Below are 21327 nucleotides of genomic sequence, written 5' to 3'. Positions count from 1 at the left end.
CTTTTATGATGGACAGATGGACTTTTATGATGGATAGATGCACTTTTATGATGGACAGATGCACTTTTATGATGGACAGATGGACTTTTATGATGGACAGATGCGCTTTCATGATGGATAGATGCGCTTTTATCATGGATAGATGCGCTTTCATGATGGATAGATGCACTTTTATGATGGACAGATGCGCTTTTATGATGGACAGATGCGCTTTCATGATGGATAGATGCGCTTTTATCATGGATAGATGCACTTTTATGATGGACAGATGCACTTTTATGATGGACAGACGCACTTTTATGATGGACAGACGCACTTTTATGATGGACAGATGCACTTTTATGATGGACAGATGGACTTTTATGATGGATAGATGCGCTTTTATGATGGATAGATGGACTTATGATGGACAGATGCACTTTTATGATGGATAGATGCACTTTTATCATGGAGAGACGCACTTTTATGATGGATAGATGCGCTTTTATGATGGATAGATGCGCTTTTATGATGGATAGATGCGCTTTTATGATGGATAGATGCGCTTTTATCATGGAGAGACGCACTTTTATGATGAATAGATGCGCTTTTATGATGGATAGATGCACTTTTATGATGGATAGATCCACTTTTTGAGCTTCAAAATGTCGGTTGCAATTCACTCCCATTATCAGCTTGGAAGGACATTTTTTTATATATATAACTCTGATTGTATTCGTCTGAAAGAAGAATGTCATATACGCCTAGGATGACTTGAGGGTGAGTAAATCATGGGCTTATTTTCATTTTGGAGTGAACTATCCTTCAACCTTGCTCTGTGTTTTCAGCACCAGCAGGGTGTGTAAAGCTGGGTTCACACTGTGCAATCTTGGCCGCGATATGGCCATCTGAGAAACATTTAGCGAATCCTAAAAGAATCCTCTGATCCTAGGCTCAAATCTGAAGTCTTTGATCGTTCGTTTGACATTTGACCATCAAATTGTCTTCGTTTTTCAAGAATGAACACATGAACTACGGCTAACTTCTGGCCACAGGCTTATGCCGAGTTCACACTGCACAATTTTAGCCCACAATATATTCACTTGCAAAATTTCAGACAAATGCCCAAAATCAGAGGCAAATCCTTGCTCGTTCACATGAGTGACAATCACACAAGGACACGATCTGAGAGAATCAACAATGTGTTGCGGATGCCTGTGAGATATTTGGCATGCTAAATATCTGGAGCTGTCAGCGATTCAAAATCCTGAATGTTTCCATATAAACACATTACAATGTAAATTTAACTTAAAGCACATAAGACTCAGTTCAACACAGAGTTTGTTCAACAATTCTCTATAAATGCTGATAGTTGAAACATTTCTCTCACCTCTGAACATGCTCACATGACTATAATGAAGCTGAAATAAAAGAAAGAATCATTAGATCATCATTTATAATGTTCATAAAGGATTAATGCTTCTGATGCATCTGTACAGGTAAGAAAATAATCCTCAGGTGTATGTTATGAGAATATAAATGCATTGAGAGAAAATTCTAAGTCGTTTTACAGATTTCGCAGAATCACAGATGATCTCATGATTCAGATTCACACAGCGAGACGTGACGAGACGATCCGTTGAGACCGAAATAACAGGATCAATCAGTGTTTCAGGAACGGATGGATCAGCGATCTTAAGTCCATACTGATCAAATCAAACACAAGACAATCAAACTGTCAGTGACAGAACACGACGAAACTGAGGTTACATTCACAAACAGATGATTATTAGTAGAAATGTCATAGAAGTGAGTATCTGAGTACACAGAATGACCTGGAACACTTAGCTGGGTAAATAACAGTCTTTCTCATCGATTTGTGCTTCTAAAATGATTCACAATCGTTCTGTTGAAGCTTTTAAAAGTGACCCATATCCGATTTTTGCATGTACACTATACACTGCTGAAACTACCAAATGCAGACGTTCTGACCCGGGACATTAAGCAAAACAGCACGAAATTCAATGGATGCAGATGCGAATAAAATTATCCAGTGTTTTCTTTCCACAATATTTCAATAAGTCATCAAAACATTGGTCTCATACGGCGGAGAAAAAAAGAGGAGAGGCTCTGGCCACGAGCACTTAAAACGATGCCTCATATCGCGTGAAATATCTTCAAAAACGGATTTATTTCTGTAACACACGCAAATGCACATATTCGATTTATTACCACATGTGAATGAGGCCTGAATCCGATCTGAGAAAATCGGAATCCATGCGTTTTTTTTCCTGCTTACACGTTATATCCGATCTGTGCCACATGACAGGAAAAAATCGGATTTGATTCACTTGAGCCATGCAGTGTAAACGAGGCCTTACTCGCGCTTCGCGCTTGATACTTGCGTTTCAGGCCCCGTTTACACGAAGGGAAAACGCAGATATTTCCCCGCGGATTGGCCTCTCGTTTACACAAAAACCCCGTTTTTATCACAGAAAACGATTATTTCTAAAAACTACGGCCAAAGTGGAGATTTCTGGAAACGCCGTTTGTGTTGTCGTGTGAACTGGGAGAAACGGCGTTTAACGCCGCCTTCACACTGGCAGTTGAAATCAGCTCCGTAATACGCAATACGTTCCCAACGGACGTCGTACTACACAGTGAAAAGCGTCGGACGCGGGTAGAACAAAAATGGCGGAGAGATTAAAGTTTGATTCTGTCAGTTCTGTATGATCTCTCTGATGAGGGTTATGTTGCGTGAGGAAAGTTGCTCAGGACGTTGACATGTCAGGTCGGCTAAAAAATGTGATATAGTGGTCAATAGTTCAAAGTCTACCTTCAATTTAATTGTATTAACTGCCCTTATAAACGTTAGAATGTCATGAAAATAAAAAATGACATCACAACTTATCGTTATAAAATCAATATTTATTTTATTAAAAGTTAATAATTCTGGTTTGTTTATCAGTACCATAGCAACGCTCAACTTCCGCTGGAATTGTCGGATAGGAACCGTCCGTAGCTTTTCGCAAGAGTTCAAATTTTTGAACGCATCCGGATGACCAACGGACACGATTTTCTTCGCACCGCACTCGGTCGGACCCGTTTCGGACCCATTCGCATGCGGTCTGCCAATCTCCATAGAGAAATGAATGACTTCCGGTCGTTTCGCAGCCGCATCGGAGCTGATTTCAACTGCCAGTGTGAAGGCGGCGTTAGGTTCTCTCTTGTCAATTCTGATTGGCTTGCATGGCTTTATCCCTAACCCCTACACTATTTATGCGGGTGTGTGAACGATGTTATTATTGAAAACAGAGAGGGGGAAAATATTCGTTTTGCTAAATACCAGGCTTTGTGTAAACCAGGGGCGTAGCCAGTATTGGGCCAGGGCGGCACTGGCCCGCCCAGGCAAGTTTAATAAAAAAATACATTTTTTATTTATTTTTATTATTCAAATGTATTTAAGAAAATATATTAATATATACCTGATTTATTGTTGACTGCTGTGTGTGTTTAATTCGTTTCCCAAATAAAATGGAACTGTCAAAGCAAGTTATAGAAAGCCTCCGTCTCCGTAACGTTATTGGTTGCTATGGTTGCAGGGGCGTTCCGACAGGAAAACTCACTGGCACCGGCGCCACAATAATGGATAAACAACTACTTGTAAAAAGCGAGAGTTGAGGAAGAAGACACGCCACTGCCTTCATCTATCGAGTCCACAGAGCCCAGTTCTTCAGACTCAATAACCCACAAGAAGGTTAGTCAGGTGCTGGCGGCGGCCGCTTCTCTCTCCCTCTTCCGGTCAGCCTGACGCGAGTTTACCCGCCAATCTAACTACGATTTTATTATTATTATCTCTTGTGCATCAATTAAAAAAAAGTTACACATAGGTAAAAAGAGGACAAAAATGTCCATGTCAAAAAACTGTCATAAAAATGTGACGCTTTGGAGCACAGACATAAGTTTGGTATCATTTTAAAGAAGACCCTTTGCAGATTATTGCTGAAGTAAAAATCCAAAAAAAAAGTTATATAGGTATAAGTTTATGAAAATTATTTATAAAAAAATATTATATGTAAAATATATATTTTATAAATCAGGTTGAACTCAAAACTGCAATAAAATCAAAGCCATAAATCTAAATAGGTTGTGTTCCAAATTTGAGGATGATATCTCAAAAAATGAGCTTTCGGTAACGGTTTGTTTGGGCGTAGTAACACATTTTCCCCATTGGGTCCCAGCTAAACCCCACTGGAGCTCACAGTGATTGGATTTGAATTTGCAGTTTTTCTCTCTCAGTATTACATATTTTTTTATAACACACATACTAACCACACTCTGACATCCATACCAACACACCCACACAAATATTGTTGCATAATTTATCCAGTTGGCTCTATAATATGCCGAACCAGAAAACAGGAATAAAGCGATATTTGTTTTATAGGCCAAACTTTAAAAAATGCCACCATCTGATAAAAAAAGTAAAAAATAAAATTTTGAAGCCTTGCCATCAGAATGAAAGCCTCTTAACAAAGATTGCATAATTTTATAGTTAACTGAACCGGGGATAAAAAATGGCAGTTTTCAATGGGGACATTTTTGTACCTAATGCAAAAAATATTTTTTTAAGAAAATGACGGTGAAATAGTAAAATTCCAATAAAAAACAAAACTGAAAAGGACAAAAATGTCCATAAGGATGCACAAGGGTTAATATTTTAGCTTACTTTACTTTTGGGTGAACTGTCTTTACACTGCTGACTAGCCTGAATAAAATAGACAGGTTATTGTCTACTGGTTTATCCAGCCTTTATAGAGCTCTGTTGGTTGAACATGATGATTTGCCGAATACAAATATACTGGTTTTGCAGTTTGTCTATGAATTTTTCTACTTTTTAAAGTTAATTATTATTGAAGTAATTTTTTTTCTATGAAAAACTATAGGCCCACTCACATTTTCACTGGCCCACCCAAAACTAAATTTCTGCCACTTTTTACGCCACTGGTGTAAACGTGGCCTCATATAGTTAAAATAGGGCCCAGTGTCATGTATGTGTGTGTAAAACAGTGGGATACGCATTGATCGCTAAATGAAACGCTTCAGTCAAAGAGAGGAGGAGGGATTGCATTTGCTGCAATACTTTTAGGCCTTTTTTTGCAAATGTCTTTAGTCTGGTTTTAAAATGTTACAGTAAGGTTATGCATATGTGCTTTACGCTGCTTATTCCGATCACATTTACAGTATATTGGGAACTTTTTGCACTTAAACGTGTTTATTTTTACTGTTGACATTGAATGCATAAGTTTTTATCAAGAGTTAAAGGGTTAGTTCACCCAAAAATGAAAATTCTGTCAGTATTTACTCACCCTCATGTTGTTCAACCCCGTAAGACCTTCGTTCATCTTCGGAACACAAATTAAGATATTTAAGATATTAAGATCGCTCCTGCATACAGTCCATAGGCTTCTTGAGGGAATGACTCTTGCTGTCCCCGAAAAGTCATTAAAGACATCGTTAAAATAGTCCAAGTGACTACAGGGGCTCAATCTTAACTTTATCAAACGACGAGAACACTTTTGTGCGCAAAAAAACAACAAAAATAATGACTTTATTTTAACTATTGGTTTATTTCTCCCTCTGCGCGAGTCAGGTTTAATAGCATAAGCTTCTGTTATTGTACGTCACACGCATCACACACATGACCAGCGTCGGCCAATAGTGAGCCTACGTGTGACGTAGCTTTACGCAATCACACTACGTTAACTGACTACAGGCTCATGGAGAAGGAAGTGAATAGTTGAAATAAAGTCGTTATTTTTGCGCACAAAAGTGTTCTCGTCGTTCGATAAACTTAAGATTGAGCCCCTGTAGTCACTTGGACTATTTTAACGATGTCGTTAATGACTTTTCGGGGACAGCAAGAGTCATTCCCTCAAGAAGCCTATGGACTGTATGCAGGAGCGATTTTAATATCTTAAATATCTTAATTTGTGTTCCGAAGATGAACGAAGGTCTTACGGGGTTGGAACAACATGAGGGTGAGTAAATACTGACAGAATTTTCATTTTTGGGTGAACTAACCCTTTAAAATCATTGGATAATTTGATTGCCGTTTTGACAGTTTCTACCTGAATATTTTGGTCATTTTCTGTTGTATTTCTTTGCCCAGTCATTGTGTGTGTGCATGTTTGTGTGTGTGTGTCACCTCGGAGAACCAGCTCTGCTCACAGTCATCGAGAGATTGACTGACGACAGCAAATGAAACCACATACAGGAACCCCAGAGAGGTATGAATGTCTCCACATGTTACTGTGATGTTATTCATGATTCAGTGCTGAAAGAAAACAGGATGCATTGTGGTATTAACATGCAAACCCAAGTTTTAAGTGTTCACAGTACAATTTCATTCATAGTATTAAAGAGGAAATGACGAAAAACAGAGTTCAGACGCAGCACATAAATGAAGCAATCCCAGTTCAGTTCAATAACTTAGTTAATGCTGTATGAAACAAGGGTAACACTTTATTGCAATATTACATCCATAAATAGTAGTCCACTTTAGACAACTTTATTGTGTTGCTCCTCCAACAGACACTCTACAAGTCAACTTATTCTCCTAACCCGAACCTAAGAGTCTACCGAAAGTTCAGTACAATCTAATGATACTCTAATGACAGTTAGTTGACATGTAGCTGAAAAGTTACTTATAGTTAGTAGAAAGTCGGAAGTGAGGTGTAATTGATCTGTGATAGAAAGCAGAACCACATCTTCTGTAATTTCTTAATGTCTTTCAAAAAAATCAACATTAATTTGAGTCTGTTTCTTAGATAAAGCTTTAACATTGTTTCAGAACCTTACAACATTTAACAGATAGCTTACATTCAAAAACAAAAATAAAAATTCTAGATTTGATCAGAGTTCAATTACAAGCATCAGTCAAAGACTCACCAATTTCATTCAAACTTATTGTTTACAAGCATTTAAGAACTGTAATGAAAAGTATTTCTCACCTGAAGATCGACTGAAGATTAAACTCCCCCAGAATTTGCGCAGCTGTATTTGAAGCGCTTCACATGAGAGACTATTGGGGAAAAAAAGACAAAAGGAAGCGACTGACGGTGGTATATAAACCACAGACTTTCCACAAGCACACTACTCATCTAACACACAAACCAATGCATGTGCACACACACGTTTTAGGCATAATGCTGTTCATACTGTACAAACGGTGTGTTATCTCTTACACTCACCCGACTCATAAACCTGCCCATCACACACAACTTTCTGCCGTTTTACGTTCTCAAAAACATCATTCTGTATGATTTATAAGATTGGTTCCACATGGAGACCTAAAAAAATGACCCCAGAAGCAGTGTTTTTTTTTTTTTTATTAAACATTAAAGCAATACATACAAACATATATAAAAGAAAAAAAATTACAGCAAAATACACAGACACAAATAAGTTGCCAGGGTAACATAAAAGCAAGAATGCGGTGCATTCACCTTAAGAGGACACAAATACAGTTTTCATTGCTTTGGGATTAACAGAACTTTGGATAGTTTCCATGTATCTCTCTAAATCATCTTTGAATAAAGAAAAGAGAGGTTTCGAACCAGTAAATTTTTGCTTATGTACATGACATTTAGCTAGAAGGAAACACAAATTAATAATGTAATATTGTCCTGTTTTCTCTTTTGAGTAGTCAAACAAACCAAAGAAAACATCTTTAAAACAGAAAGAAAAGTCACTTATAAAATAGGATTGGATAAAAGTTAACAAATCTGACCAAAATTTCTCTGTGTGGGTACATTGCCAAAACAAATGAATGACGTCTTCCTCGGAAGAGTGACAGAAACAGCAGTTCACATCAATGTCGGACTTATATCGCCTTAAAAAGACTTTGGTTGGGTAACATTTGTGCCCCAGAAGCAGTGTTGTAGTCGAGACCACCTCACTCGAATCCGAGTCGACACCGAGACCAGAGAGAGTCGAGTCCGAGTCGAGTCCGAGACCAGAGACGGTCGAGTCCGTTTCGAGACCGAGACCAGTGAGGGTTGATTACCTAATTTACTTTTATTTACTTAGAGAAATCCTTTATTTTTTTTATTTTTTTACTGAATTTACTTAGAGTTTAAAAAATATGATCAGTTTAGGGTAAAAAGGCCACATAGTAGGTGGTGTTAAAAGTAATTTTATTACAATTTGTCATGCGCAGTTGCGCACTAGAAAATCACCAATCACTGGGCGTGTCAATCAATTTAAAGAAATATTTTATTAACATACATTAATAATCATGAAAAATATTTTTAATTGAACTCGAGTGGACTCGGGAATAATTCCGAGTCCTAAAAAAAAAAATGTTCGAGTCAATTCCGAGTCCAAATGCACACGAGTCCATGACAAGACCAAGACCATTAAAATATGGTCTCGAGACCGAGTCCGAGACGAGTCCGAGTCTCGAGTACTACAACACTGCCCAGAAGGTCAAAATCTACTGGTATTACTATACCTGTGGGGACACTGGGTCCCTGTAATGTAGGGAATAATAACACACGCAATTGTGAGCTTTTTTAGACAAAAGAATTTACTAAACTAAGTCAGGTATTAAGAAAACCATCTTTAATTGTTTGAAGAAAAAAAACACACTAACTTTAAAATGTTGAAGCCATTGAAAGACAGTGTCGTGTATGCTTTTTTATAGCAAAATAGGGTCAACTTGACTCCAGCAGAGCAGCAACCAAATCTGCGTACCAGAGCATTTGCCCGCACATACAGCATACGGCACTGACGATTAATGTCATTGTCATCTGGAAGCTGATTTGTAATAATATGACCCAGATATTTCACTTTACTGCAGATACCTGCGAGCCTAAAAACAGGATATGCAGCTCTGCAAATCATGATGACACTTTTAGAGTCGTTGTACTTTACATCCCCAAACGCAGAACATATACTAAGAAGATCGGGCAAAAAATCACGCAATCATCTGCATACATTAGATGGTTCATCACTGTACTACCGACTAACTCATTCGTGTAAAAATTGAATAAAATGGGGGATAAGATTCTCCCTTGTCTCACACTATTACTGATATGAAAAGGTGCTGACATACAGGTGTCCCATTTCACTTGCATGGTCTGTTGGGCATACTGCATCCAATTTTCTAAATAATTTCCAATGATTCACCCGATCGAATGCATCTAAAAAACATATAAAAACAGTTGAATTTTTTCTCTTACGGTTGCTTAGTAATTCCCTTCAGGACATATATGCACATGCCCGTACCATGTTTTGGTTTAAAACCAAATTGATTATCTGCAGAAACAATTAATTCATTAATCCTCCCAAAAAGAATTAATTCCACAACTTTTGATAATATATTAGTTAGGGCGATGGGTCTATAGTTGTCTGAGGGAGCCACTTTTCCTGCTTTATCCTTAATCACAGGAATCAACATCACACATTTAAAAAAAAAAACGCCTCGGGTTAGTTTTTTTGGTTTCAAACCTATCCGACCAACGAAATTGGCGGGTTTGCTCACATGTCTGGTACTTCTGAAGTTACAGTAAAACACAACTTGGGGGCGCTCAAAATGTGTTTGTGGAGTTGTTTAATCCTCCTCTGCTGAGATCTTCTTTTCTCTTCAGCTGATTTCATCTAAGGCTGTGGCTGAAATTACTCCATATTTATTATACACAGATCTTTTGGCTACGATAAGGTCCAGTTGTGGTTTATTCTTTGCTCTTGGCTGACATGTGGCATTGCTACATGCAATACAAAGTAAAAGTCCTCCTCAGTGTTTTGTTCCCATCACCTGGATTAGCTAATTCAGACAGGAAACAGAACTAATTACTAATTTTTCCATTGAACGCACTTTAACAAAGAGAGTGGGGCTCAACGGCCTTAGTCAAACGGGCCGTCGTGTGTGCAGCCGTTAACATCGGACAGAACGAGATTCACATCGCCATAAGGAAAGAAGCGTAAATGGATGGGGAAGCATAGGTTACTGTAAAGCTACGTCTCAGTCTTGACGAAAGCCGAGTATAAATCAGCATGAAGTTTTAACATCTAATCTCGCGTAATGGAAAACGTGAAATCAGTTGACCGAGTTTGGTTACACTTTATTTCGATAGATAGTCACTTTAGACATTCTACTAACTATAAGTAACTTTTCAGCCACATGTCGACTAACTGTAATTAGAGTATTAGTAGGCTATAGTGGACTGTCAGTAGACTGTTAGGTGTTAAGCTTTGGGTTAGGAGAATAAGTTAACTTGTAGTTACTTATAGTCAGTTGAATATCTGTTGGGGGACCAACAAATTATTAAACTAGATTAAACTATTAGCAGATATAAAACTGACAGTCTACTGATACTCAAATGATAGTTAGTTGACATGTATTGGCAAAGTTACTTATAGTTAGTTGAATGTCTAAAGTGGACTATCAAAATAAAGTGTTAGGTGGAATAAACATATGGCAGGACTTTTACTATTTGACCCCTGCATTACCCACCTCTGGCTAAATGTAAGTCAGGTATTAAGTAATATTAAGAAAACTATCTTTAAAAAAAGTTTCTGAAAAAAAAAACCCCTTTTGATTATCAATATCTTAATATTTTACTTCAACCACAATTTTACTTTACTCTTTTCATGGAAACACCATCATAAACCTTTAAAGTTCGATATAATGTAGTTGTTAAGGCCCACTGTAAATGCTTAGTCACATTTGATGTGTGGGTATATAATATGAACCAACCACGCGAGTTGATTTATGAAACCGAAACACAATTCAGTACCGAAATAAGGCAAAAGGAAGCGGCGAAACATATGACCGCAAAGAAACTTTCCACAACCACCACTCATCTAACACCCAAACCAATGCATGTGCAGATGTCAGGTTTTGGTTTAAACCTGAACCAAACATATATTTTTGTTCAAAGATCAACAGTCTGTAATTATTAGTCTTTAGTCCGTCACAAAAAAAACCCCTCAAATGTCATTGTGAAAAAAAGTTACTGTTGTAAAAGTACACAGGCTAAATCAGACCTTTCAGGCTAGAGACTAACGCTAATAACTAAATTGTTGTTCGTTAAATAGGAAAACTATATAACTGTGTAGATGATTTGGTTCAAGTGCAACCCGACATTAGACATTAAGGCCCGGCCGACCAATCAATCACTCCTTTGATGCTGCGTTCACACCAGACGCAAATAGCGTGTCAAATTCACGCTTACCGTGTCTAGTTATACGCGTGAACACTTTGAATCCATTCGCGCGTCAAAAGCGAAATTACGGAAGCCCTGAACCGCAACCTAAAAAAAAAAAATCAGTAAAAAAAAAATCTGTAAAAAAAAAAAATCTGTAAAAATTTTTTTTTAAAATGTAGCATTTCGAGATTAAAGTCGAAATGTTTCGAGATTAAAGTCGAAACATTGTGCATTCATAACAGTGCGCGTCCACTGGCTCAGAGATAAACACAAAATAGTAGCTTTTTACTTTTATCTGGGCTTTCAACAAAATTCTACACACGTCACACGTGCTAGTGGCAGTGTTTCTGAGGTGTTTTCGTGCTCGTCTAGTCAACACTATCTGGGTCGAGAACACAACAGTAACCGTTCGGTCTCCCTCTTCGCCGTAAATAAACTCTGGATACATTTTAAGTGCATCATTCTGTATCCAATCATTTGGCCGGATCCTGTGATTTCCTAAGATTTAATAACCACTTATGGTTGAGGAGAGATTCTCTGATATGATTGTAAAGCACTTTGAGTGTAGGCATATATGAAAGCGCTATATAAATGCCCTATTCATTCATTCATTCATTCATAAAGCCGGATTTCTCCATCCAGTCTGAAAAGTGTTTTCCGTGTTGGTTTTCCTATAGGCTAAAGTTTATTCCGGCGCAGTATATTTTATAACGTCCTATAATGGTAGCCTAAAACTGGTAGATTGGCACCTGTTGAATTTCCTTTGATGAAACAAAACACACACACACACACACACACACACACACAGTGTGAAACTCGCTATTGGCCATTATGAATGCCTGTGTGTGCGGCCATGTGAGACAATGGCAAGCACACACGCGCAGCTTCTACAGAAGACTGTATTCTCGTACTCTCGTCTCTCGAAATGTTTCGACTTTAATCCCGAAATGTTTCGACTTTAATCCCGAAATGTTTCGACTTTAATCCCGAAATGTTTCGACTTTAATCCCGAAATGTTTCGACTTTAATCTCGAAATGTTTCGACTTTATCCTCGAAATGTTTCGACTTTATTCTCGAAATGTTTCGACTTTAATCTCGAAATGTTACGACTTTAATCTCGAAATGTTTCGACTTTAATCTCGAAATGTTTCGACTTTATTCTCGAAATGTTTCGACTTTAATCCCGAAATGTTTCGACTTTAATCCCGAAATGTTTCGACTTTAATCCCGAAATGTTTCGACTTTAATCCCGAAATGTTTCGACTTTAATCCCGAAATGTTTCGACTTTAATCCCGAAATGTTTCGACTTTAATCCCGAAATGTTTCGACTTTAATCCCGAAATGTTTCGACTTTAATCCCGAAATGTTTCGACTTTAATCCCGAAATGTTTCGACTTTAATCTCGAAATGTTTCGACTTTAATCTCGAAATGTTTCGACTTTAATCTCGAAATGTTTCGACTTTATTCTCGAAATGTTTCGACTTTATTCTCGAAATGTTTCGACTTTAATCCCGAAATGTTTCGACTTTAATCCCGAAATGTTTCGACTTTAATCCCGAAATGTTTCGACTTTAATCCCGAAATGTTTCGACTTTAATCCCGAAATGTTTCGACTTTAATCCCGAAATGTTTCGACTTTAATCCCGAAATGTTTCGACTTTAATCTCGAAATGTTTCGACTTTAATCTCGAAATGTTTCGACTTTATTCTCGAAATGTTTCGACTTTATTCTCGAAATGTTTCGACTTTATTCTCGAAATGTTTCGACTTTATTCCCGAAATGTTTCGACTTTAATCCCGAAATGTTTCGACTTTAATCCCGAAATGTTTCGACTTTAATCTCGAAATGTTTCGACTTTATTCTCGAAATGTTTCGACTTTATTCTCGAAATGTTTCGACTTTATTCTCGAAATGTTTCGACTTTAATCTCGAAATGTTTCGACTTTAATCTCGAAATGTTTCGACTTTAATCTCGAAATGTTTCGACTTTAATCTCGAAATGTTTCGACTTTACTCTCGAAATGCTAGATTTTTTTTTTCCGATTTTTTTTTTTTTTTAGGTTGCGGTTCAGGGCTTCCGTACAAAATTTACACGTGTATAAAAAAACAAAAAAAAATCCATTCGCGCGTCAAAAGTGAAATTGACGCGTGTATAGAAAAAAAAAGAGTTTAGACTGGCTGCCTGCACATTCACTGTCCTCGTGTCTGCTGCTGACTGCAGGACGACTCAACTTCCTCTGACAGTTTTTAATGTTTTATATCAAGATTTTGCTTTAGTATAATTTTCGGGACAATTAAGGCCAGTGTCAGGATTCGGAACGACAGATTACATTTCTGGTCACCCTAATGTACACACACACACACACACACACACACACACACTCTTCCTCAAGGCTGCTGTAGACAGAGTGAGTAGCACCACAATCTTGGGCGTGCACATCAATGAAGACTATCACTGGTGAAGAAGTCCCAGCAGTGCCTCCGCTTCCTACCGAGGCACCATTGAGAGTATCATAACCAGTTGTACTGCTGTGTGTGTGTGGCGGAAGCACTAACTACAACAGGAACTCACTGCGGTGAATAGCAAACATTGGTGCCTCACTTCCCTCCCTGCAGTACAATCTCGTTCTAAAACTAAATCAAAACAAAAATAGGTTGGGTTTTTTTTGTATATGAGACACGTTTAAAGGGATACTCCACTTTTTTTGGAAATAGGCTCATTTTACCACTCCCCCAGAGTTAAAGAGTTGAGTTTTACCGTTTTCGAATCCATTCAGCCGATTTTTTGATATTTAGAAGAATATCAGTAACCAGACAGTTTCTGGTCTCATTGACTTCCATAGTAGGAAAAAATATACTATGGAGGTCCTACTATGGAAGTCAATGAGACCAGAAACTGTCTGGTTACTGATATTCTTCGAAATATCAAAAAATCGGCTGAATACATTCGAAAACGGTAAAACCCAACTGTTTAACTCTGGGGGAGTGGTAAAATGAGCCTATTTCCCAAAAAATATGGAGTATCCCTTTAAGAAATTCTTTGGATTACATTGAAAATGTTAAAAATACGATGCTTCACAAGGACAGTGCTGCTATAATTAATCAAGTAAACCTAACTCGGAGATTAGGCTCTATGTGATTCAGTTAAAATGATTGTGAAATAATGATTGTGTTAAAACACCATCAGATCACCTCATCCATTTGTTCATCTGGCTGTTACAGAAGCCAAACTAAATCTAAAGCTGAGGATTTAAGGGTCAAGAGCCTAACTAAAACAAACACTGATCACCATAATAGTGACTTAAAATTGCAATTAGCAATTTGACGTCTGTGTTTCAGATATTTTTGTTTAAAAAAAAAATGTTGTAAATTTTACTCATTTTAAATGGTTATCTTTTAAAGAATTAATTTGGTTAATTATTACTCAAGTATATATATAATATATATATATCTTCTAGAATACAGAAAGTTTTCTCTCTGTTGTGTTGGTTAAGTATTTTTTTTCCTAAATTGTTGTGTATTGTAATTTATTTATTTATATTGGTATTTCACTTTGGGTTGATTAAACGCAATTTCGATTTATTTGTATGTCTGGTATATGTGAAGAAATTGACAATTAAAGTTGTCCTTGACCTTGAACACACACACACACACACACACACACACACACACACACACACACACACACTGATTGTAAGCATCTGCTAAATGTAAGTCAGGAATTAAGAAATATTAAGAAAGCTATCTTTAAAAAAAAGTGTCTGAAAAACCCCCACTAACCTTTAATCACTATATCTTAATATAAAATTAATTTATTAATAAAAAACAGTTATTTTTTTATATAATATCAACGTTTAAGAAATTATCTGGATTACATTGTACAAGTTAAAAATAGGATGCTGTGCTAGGCCAATGCTGCTGTAATTAATAAAGTAAACCTACACTGTAAAAAAATATTGATGGTTTAACTTAAAAAAGTAAGTAACCTGGTTGCCTTAAAATTTTAAGTTCATTGAACTGGGAAAAGTGAGTTAATACAATGAGGGAGATTAATTTAACCATCAGAAACTCAAAATTATAAGTTATCTGAACTAAATAAATTATTTAAGTTGATTTGACAAAAGAAAATATGTTGTGATAACAAATCTTGAAAATATTTTTTACAGTGTAACTCAGAAATTGGGCTCTATACGAGTTCAGTGATTCAGGTCAAATGATTGTGAAATACTGATTATGTTATTTCAAGATCAGCTTCTCCATTTGGTCATCTGGCTGTTATAACTCAGCAGCCAAACATAATCTAAAGTTGACTCGTGTGTGTGTGTGTGTGGTTTTTCTGGCTCGAGGAAATCTAATGGCTTGATTCACATCTCTTGCGGTAAAAGTGTTTGCATGCAAGTTGACAAAGAGACACGTTTCATAACCTGAACGGATGCGTGCGCAAAGTGCTGTTGAATGGTCTACTGTCTTTCCCCCCTGTTTATCAGATCTGTCAAATGAATCAAGAATCATCATGACACACAATATTCAATTCAACCGATGTGTGTGTCTAGTCTACTTTAATGAAAGTCTGTAATGATGTCAAGGCAAATTCTTATAGAAATTAATGTATTTGAAGTGTATCAGAAATGAAACTCAGTCAACTTTCCTTCATGTCACTCCAAACCTATAAATACTGAGGTTTTCTTCAAGAAATCTGCTTTTGTGTCACAGAAAATTCCCTGGTGTTAAATTTAACACCGCTCTGTGTTCATATGGAAACCACCAGCGGGGCTTTAAATCCAAAACTGAAAACTCTGTCAGTAATTACTCACCCTCATGTTGTTCCAACTCCGTTCACCTTCAGAACACAAATTAAGTGGTAGATTAATCATTATTAATTAATTAATCAATTAATCAATCATTAATCAAATTAATCATTATTTTTTATGAAATCTGAGAGCTGTCTCACTCCTCCATATGCTTCTACTAAACTGACTCCCCTTGCTAGCCAAAAACAAGAGAAAAAGTCATGTTCACAATAAAGAAAAATTGGCACCCCATACAGCTTCTGTGCTGAGAACATGTGATATTACAATAATTATAATAACGAGGGAAAACCCTCAACCACGTTGAGTAGCAAAAGAAATAAGGAAAGAACAACAAACCAGGGGGTTAAGGCGAGAGGAAAATAAAAAACACAGTCTTCACTTCACAGTTAAAGGGTTAAAGGGTTAGTTCACCCAAAAATGAAAATTCTGTCAGTATTTACTCACCCTCATGTTGTTCCAACCCCGTAAGACCTTCGTTCACCTTCCGAACACAAATTAAGATATTTAAGATATTAAGATCGCTCCTGCATACAGTCCATAGGCTTCTTGAGGGAATGACACTTGCTGTCCTCGAAAAGTCATTAAAGACATCGTTAAAATAGTCCAAGTGACTACAGGGGCTCAATCTTAACTTTATCAAACGACGAGAACACTTTTTGTGCGCAAAAACAAACAACAACAATAACAACTTTATTTCAACTATTGGTTTATTTCTCCCTCTGCGCGAGTCAGGTTACTAGTTTAATAGCGTAAGCTTCTGTTATTGTACGTCACACGCATCACACACACATGACCAGCGTCGGCCAATAGTGAGCCTACGTGTGACGTAGCTCTACGCAATCACACTACGTTAACTGACTACAGGCTCATGGAGAAGGAAGTGAATAGTTGAAATAAAGTCGTTATTTTTGTTGTTTTTTTGCGCACGAAAGTGTTCTCGTCATTTGATAAACTTAAGATTGAGCCCCTGTAGTCACTTGGACTATTTTAACGATGTCTTTAATTACTTTGAGGCCAGCAAGAGCCAGTCCCTCAAGAAGCCTACGGACTAGTATGCAGGAGCGATCTTAATATCTTAAATATCTTAATTTGTGTCCCGAAGATAAACGAAGGTCTAACGGGGTTGGAACAACAAGAGGGTGAGTAAATACTGACAGAATTTTCATTTTTGGGTGAACTAACCCTTTAACTCCCTTTCCAACAACAGCATTCCCCTTTTCTCTTTGTCCACGTCTCTTCCTCTTTTTAAAATACGCCCATTCCCATCTTGACCAACCACAGGGTCAGTTTTTGAGATTATATCGTTGAGATTTAAAAACATTGAGATTTTATATTCACAATTTACAAGAGACATTGTGTACAAAAGGAACATTTTCAAAGACATGCTTTGACATTTAAAAAAAATTACATTTCAAAACACTAAATTTTGACATTATGATCTGAAGCAGACTCTGTTTCTACTTTTTTTACTTTTTATATTATTTTTATAACGGTATCATATTCATATCTCTTTTAGTTCCTTTTACAACTGTTTTAATTTTCCTTGCTTTTAATTGGAATTATTTTAATTCCTTTCTTTGTAAAGCAATTTTTCTCCCTCTTTTTTTTAAAAATCGCGCAACACTGAGTCTAAACGTAATAAGAAATGCGGTTGCGGAAAACTTGAAAAGCCTACTTGAGCAAAATCACAGACCCTAAACACACTTCCTGAGCATGAGCAGACTCAGGGAACACAACACAGCCTGACACTTCAGTCACCGTCAAGACGGCCAAAACTTCCCCAGTGACGTCAATTACATCATCAGTGTACACATGCAGAAAATGCACAGAAACATTCTGGAAAATGATCAGTTTTGGGGTCTCATTTATAAACCACAGATTTGACCTAACAATTTCTTTTGGACATTTAAATGCATCAATCTCGTGCTCTCTGAGAGATCACAATTAAGAGCTTCAACCCATGAACTGCTCGTTGAACAAAGAAAAAACATTAATTTGTACCAGGACAATAAAGAGGGCTCAAACATCTTTTTAGTTATGAGAGTCTCAGTCTACATTACATTATCAAAGGTGTTTTAGGATGCCAAACAATTATTATAATAATGTAATAATGATTTATAATTATTCCTATGACGTACTGTAAAATCCATTTATAGCCTATAAATGTACTATGTAAATGAAAATTAGAACTTCAAAAGTATATTTTAACCTACATTACACTATAATATAGGAAAATTAAAATACTTTTGTCCTAATTTCTTCACTTGCAAGAAATAAACCCTTGAGCTTTTATTTAGGAGAAAACACCAGATGATCGCGTGAGCAAAGTAATCACGCAGCACAAACTGGATGCTATTCTAATGTCAGTTATTATAATGGCGCAACGCCATATATATTCATGGTTTCAATTTTAGTTTGTTGGCAAAATATAACGCTAGAGACCTTAATGTTAGGTTTTACATTTTATATCTTTACATATCTGTGTTGGGAAAAGGGAGAAGAGAGAGTTCGGCAAAAGGCGGATTCGAACTCGCGTTCAGCGCATCAAAAAGCTGTTTTCAAGTACTTCACGACCTACGACCTACGCCACTGAGGCTGTTTCAAGACGGGTGTCGTTTTGCTGTAAAGACAGGCACTTAGTGCAAATATATGCTCCGTTATAGAAAATGTAAAAAAAAAAAAAAGTTTTCTTCCCTTAGCTTGGGCCATGGCGAACTTCCAATAAATACATTTTATCAGACCGGGCCGCCCCTCGCGGCCTCGAAACGCTAACGGCCCACCGGGAAAACTCCCGACTCTCCCGATTGCCACTCCGCTACTGTGCTCACCATAGACAGCACTCTCTGTAGGCAAGTGCAATGCTACTGACACCTAATGGTTAGTTTCCGTTTCACATCTACAACCACACTACCACTACAGCCACCAATCCAAGTGATCAAATATCAAATCAGCTGCTCTATTATGATAAATCAATATTAGAGTTTAGGTTTAAAGCTCTTGATGCTTGACCTTCGAAGAGAAATAAACACTTAATAGCAGAGGTGGGAGTAAGTCACTAAATGCAAGTCTCAAGTCAAGTCCAAGTCTTAACATTGCAAGTCAAAGTCAAGTCAAGTCATTCTGTTGTAAGGGTCAAGTCAAGTCAAACTCTTTGTCAAGTCAAGTCAAGTCGCAACTTGGACATCAAGTCCCACACAGGCTATTTTTACACATTTTTTTTAAACTCTGGGACTTTACTTTATTAAATAAATAAATCAACTTGTGTGTAATAAATAAAAATATCATTAAGAAACACTAAATTCTCTAAAATAAATTAAATGAACACAAGTAAACAAGAATTAATACAACTTTCCCCAATTGTAAAAAAAAAAAAAAGAAAAACGAAAAAAAAAAGGTATTGCATCCTAAATTAGTACTGTATGCCAAAGTTTTTATGTTCTCACTCTAAAATATTATATGGAAAACAAATCTAATCATTAGTGTTGTCACGATACCAAAATTATTGTTTCGATACCAGGTCAAAAATCGCGATTTCGATATTTTTTCGATATTTTTCCTTAAAAAGTAAAGTATTTCTTACAGGGCGTTTCACGTGCACCTCCTTTGCGTAGGTCTGTGCTTTTTAAATGCTGTAATAACCTAATATAAATAAATCACTGACAAACATGCTCTGATAATAATCATATAGCCAATAGATCATTTTAGCTGATGTTTGGTATGCTTTATTTTAGCAGCTTGCAAATTAGTTATGCTATCTATGAAAGTTGGGGTGCAAGTTGTACAGCTAATACAAAAATAAATAAAACATCACCAGTTAAATAGCATAAATTAATTTATATCGCTATTAAATAAGAGACGTTTTTTAAAATCAAGCAGAGCGCTCTTTTTTGCTGCTATCAGTTGCATGATCTTTTGAGGCTCGCGCACCGTCATGACGCGCGCTTCATTCTATCACCGTTTGCAGGCCGCCGGATGGTGTTGCTATGAACTTGCAAAGTATAACTATCAGACCGGTCCTCGCGGCCTCGAAACACTACCGGCCCACCGGGAAAAGTCCTGAATCTCCGGATTGCCACTCCGCTACTGACCGGCGGCCACAGTATCATCATTTAAGTATTCATGATTTTAACCCAGCTATTTTTTTAAAACGTGGGTCGTTGTGACTGACGTTCTCAACTTTCAATATTACCGTTACTTTCTCTCGCCCGCAACATTTATGTTTCGTCCCGCTCCTGCCCACAAAAGCCTTTTTTCTGTACCTCCAAATACTTTCAAGTTAGCCTACGTGTCGCCACCATAGTCAAGTCAAGTCACATTTATTTATATAGCGCTTTTCACAATACAGATTGTATCAAAGCAGCTTCAACATACACAACAGCATAATTGCTGCTGATAAATTATTTGTTATTAAGGCATCAACAGACAAACCATTGTTATAATATTAAGCAAGCAGCTCCTGCGTGCATGGTTTGGCATGACTTTGCGCTCCCTTAATAATTCCTAAAAAGCTGACAGTTCATCGCGATCTCACACATCTGTTTAAAGAAAGGGATTGAATATTCAGCAACCCAAGCTTTATCATTTGCTCATCTGTATTATAAACTCAGCAAAAAAAAAAAGAGAGAAAATGTCCCTTTTTCAGGACTGTGTGTTTCAACAATAATGTTGTAAAAATCCAAATAACTTTACAGATTTTCATTGTAAAGGGTTTAAACAATGTTTTCCATTCATTTTTAATTAACCATAATCAAGTAATTAACATGCACCAGTGGAATGGTCATTAAGACCTTAACAGCTAACAGGGAGTAGGCATTAAAGGTCACAGTTCTAAACACACAGGACACTAAAGAGACTTGTCTACCGACTGTGAAAAACACCCAAAGAAAGATGCCCAGGGTTCCTACTCATCTGCATGAACGAGCATTAGGCATGCTACTGGGAGGCCTGAGGACTGCTGAGGGCAATAAATTGCCATGTCCGCACTGTGAGACGCCTAAGACAGCGCTTGGGGCGGCAGTGGCTCAGTGGTTCATGTGGGTTGTCTACGAACCGAAAGGTTAGTGGTTCAATCCTCAGTTCCACCTTACCAAGTGTCGAGGTGTCCATGAGCAAGGCACCTAACCCCAGCTGCTCCTGACAAGCTGGCTGGCGCCTTGCATGGCTGACACCGCTGTCGGTGTATGAATGAGTGTATGAATAGGTGAATGTGAGGCAAATGTAAAGCGCTTTGGTGGCCATTAGGTCTATGAAGGTGCTATATAAATGCAGTCCATTTACCATTTACAGGGAGACAGGGAGCTGATCATCCTCGCAGTGGAAG

At 37.2% G+C, this 21327-nt stretch overlaps 1 non-coding gene across 1 annotated transcript in view; it reads right to left on the bottom strand.

Moving 5' to 3' along the window:
* Positions 1–21327, bottom strand: part of LOC120475449 (uncharacterized) — a 29298-nt gene that overhangs the window by 3881 nt on the left and 4090 nt on the right. The window contains exons 2-5 of the transcript XR_016155299.1: positions 6993–7063; positions 6188–6316; positions 1551–1685; positions 1370–1400 (exon numbers count right to left, since the gene is read on the bottom strand). This is a non-coding gene — a transcript (uncharacterized LOC120475449). The remainder of the gene's footprint in view (positions 1–1369; positions 1401–1550; positions 1686–6187; positions 6317–6992; positions 7064–21327) is intronic.

Source organism: Pimephales promelas, chromosome 3, assembly GCF_988280905.1.
Source record: "Pimephales promelas chromosome 3, fPimPro1.hap1.1, whole genome shotgun sequence".
Classification (NCBI taxonomy): Eukaryota; Metazoa; Chordata; class Actinopteri; order Cypriniformes; family Leuciscidae; genus Pimephales; species Pimephales promelas.
This window is presented reverse-complemented; position numbering and strand designations above follow the sequence as displayed.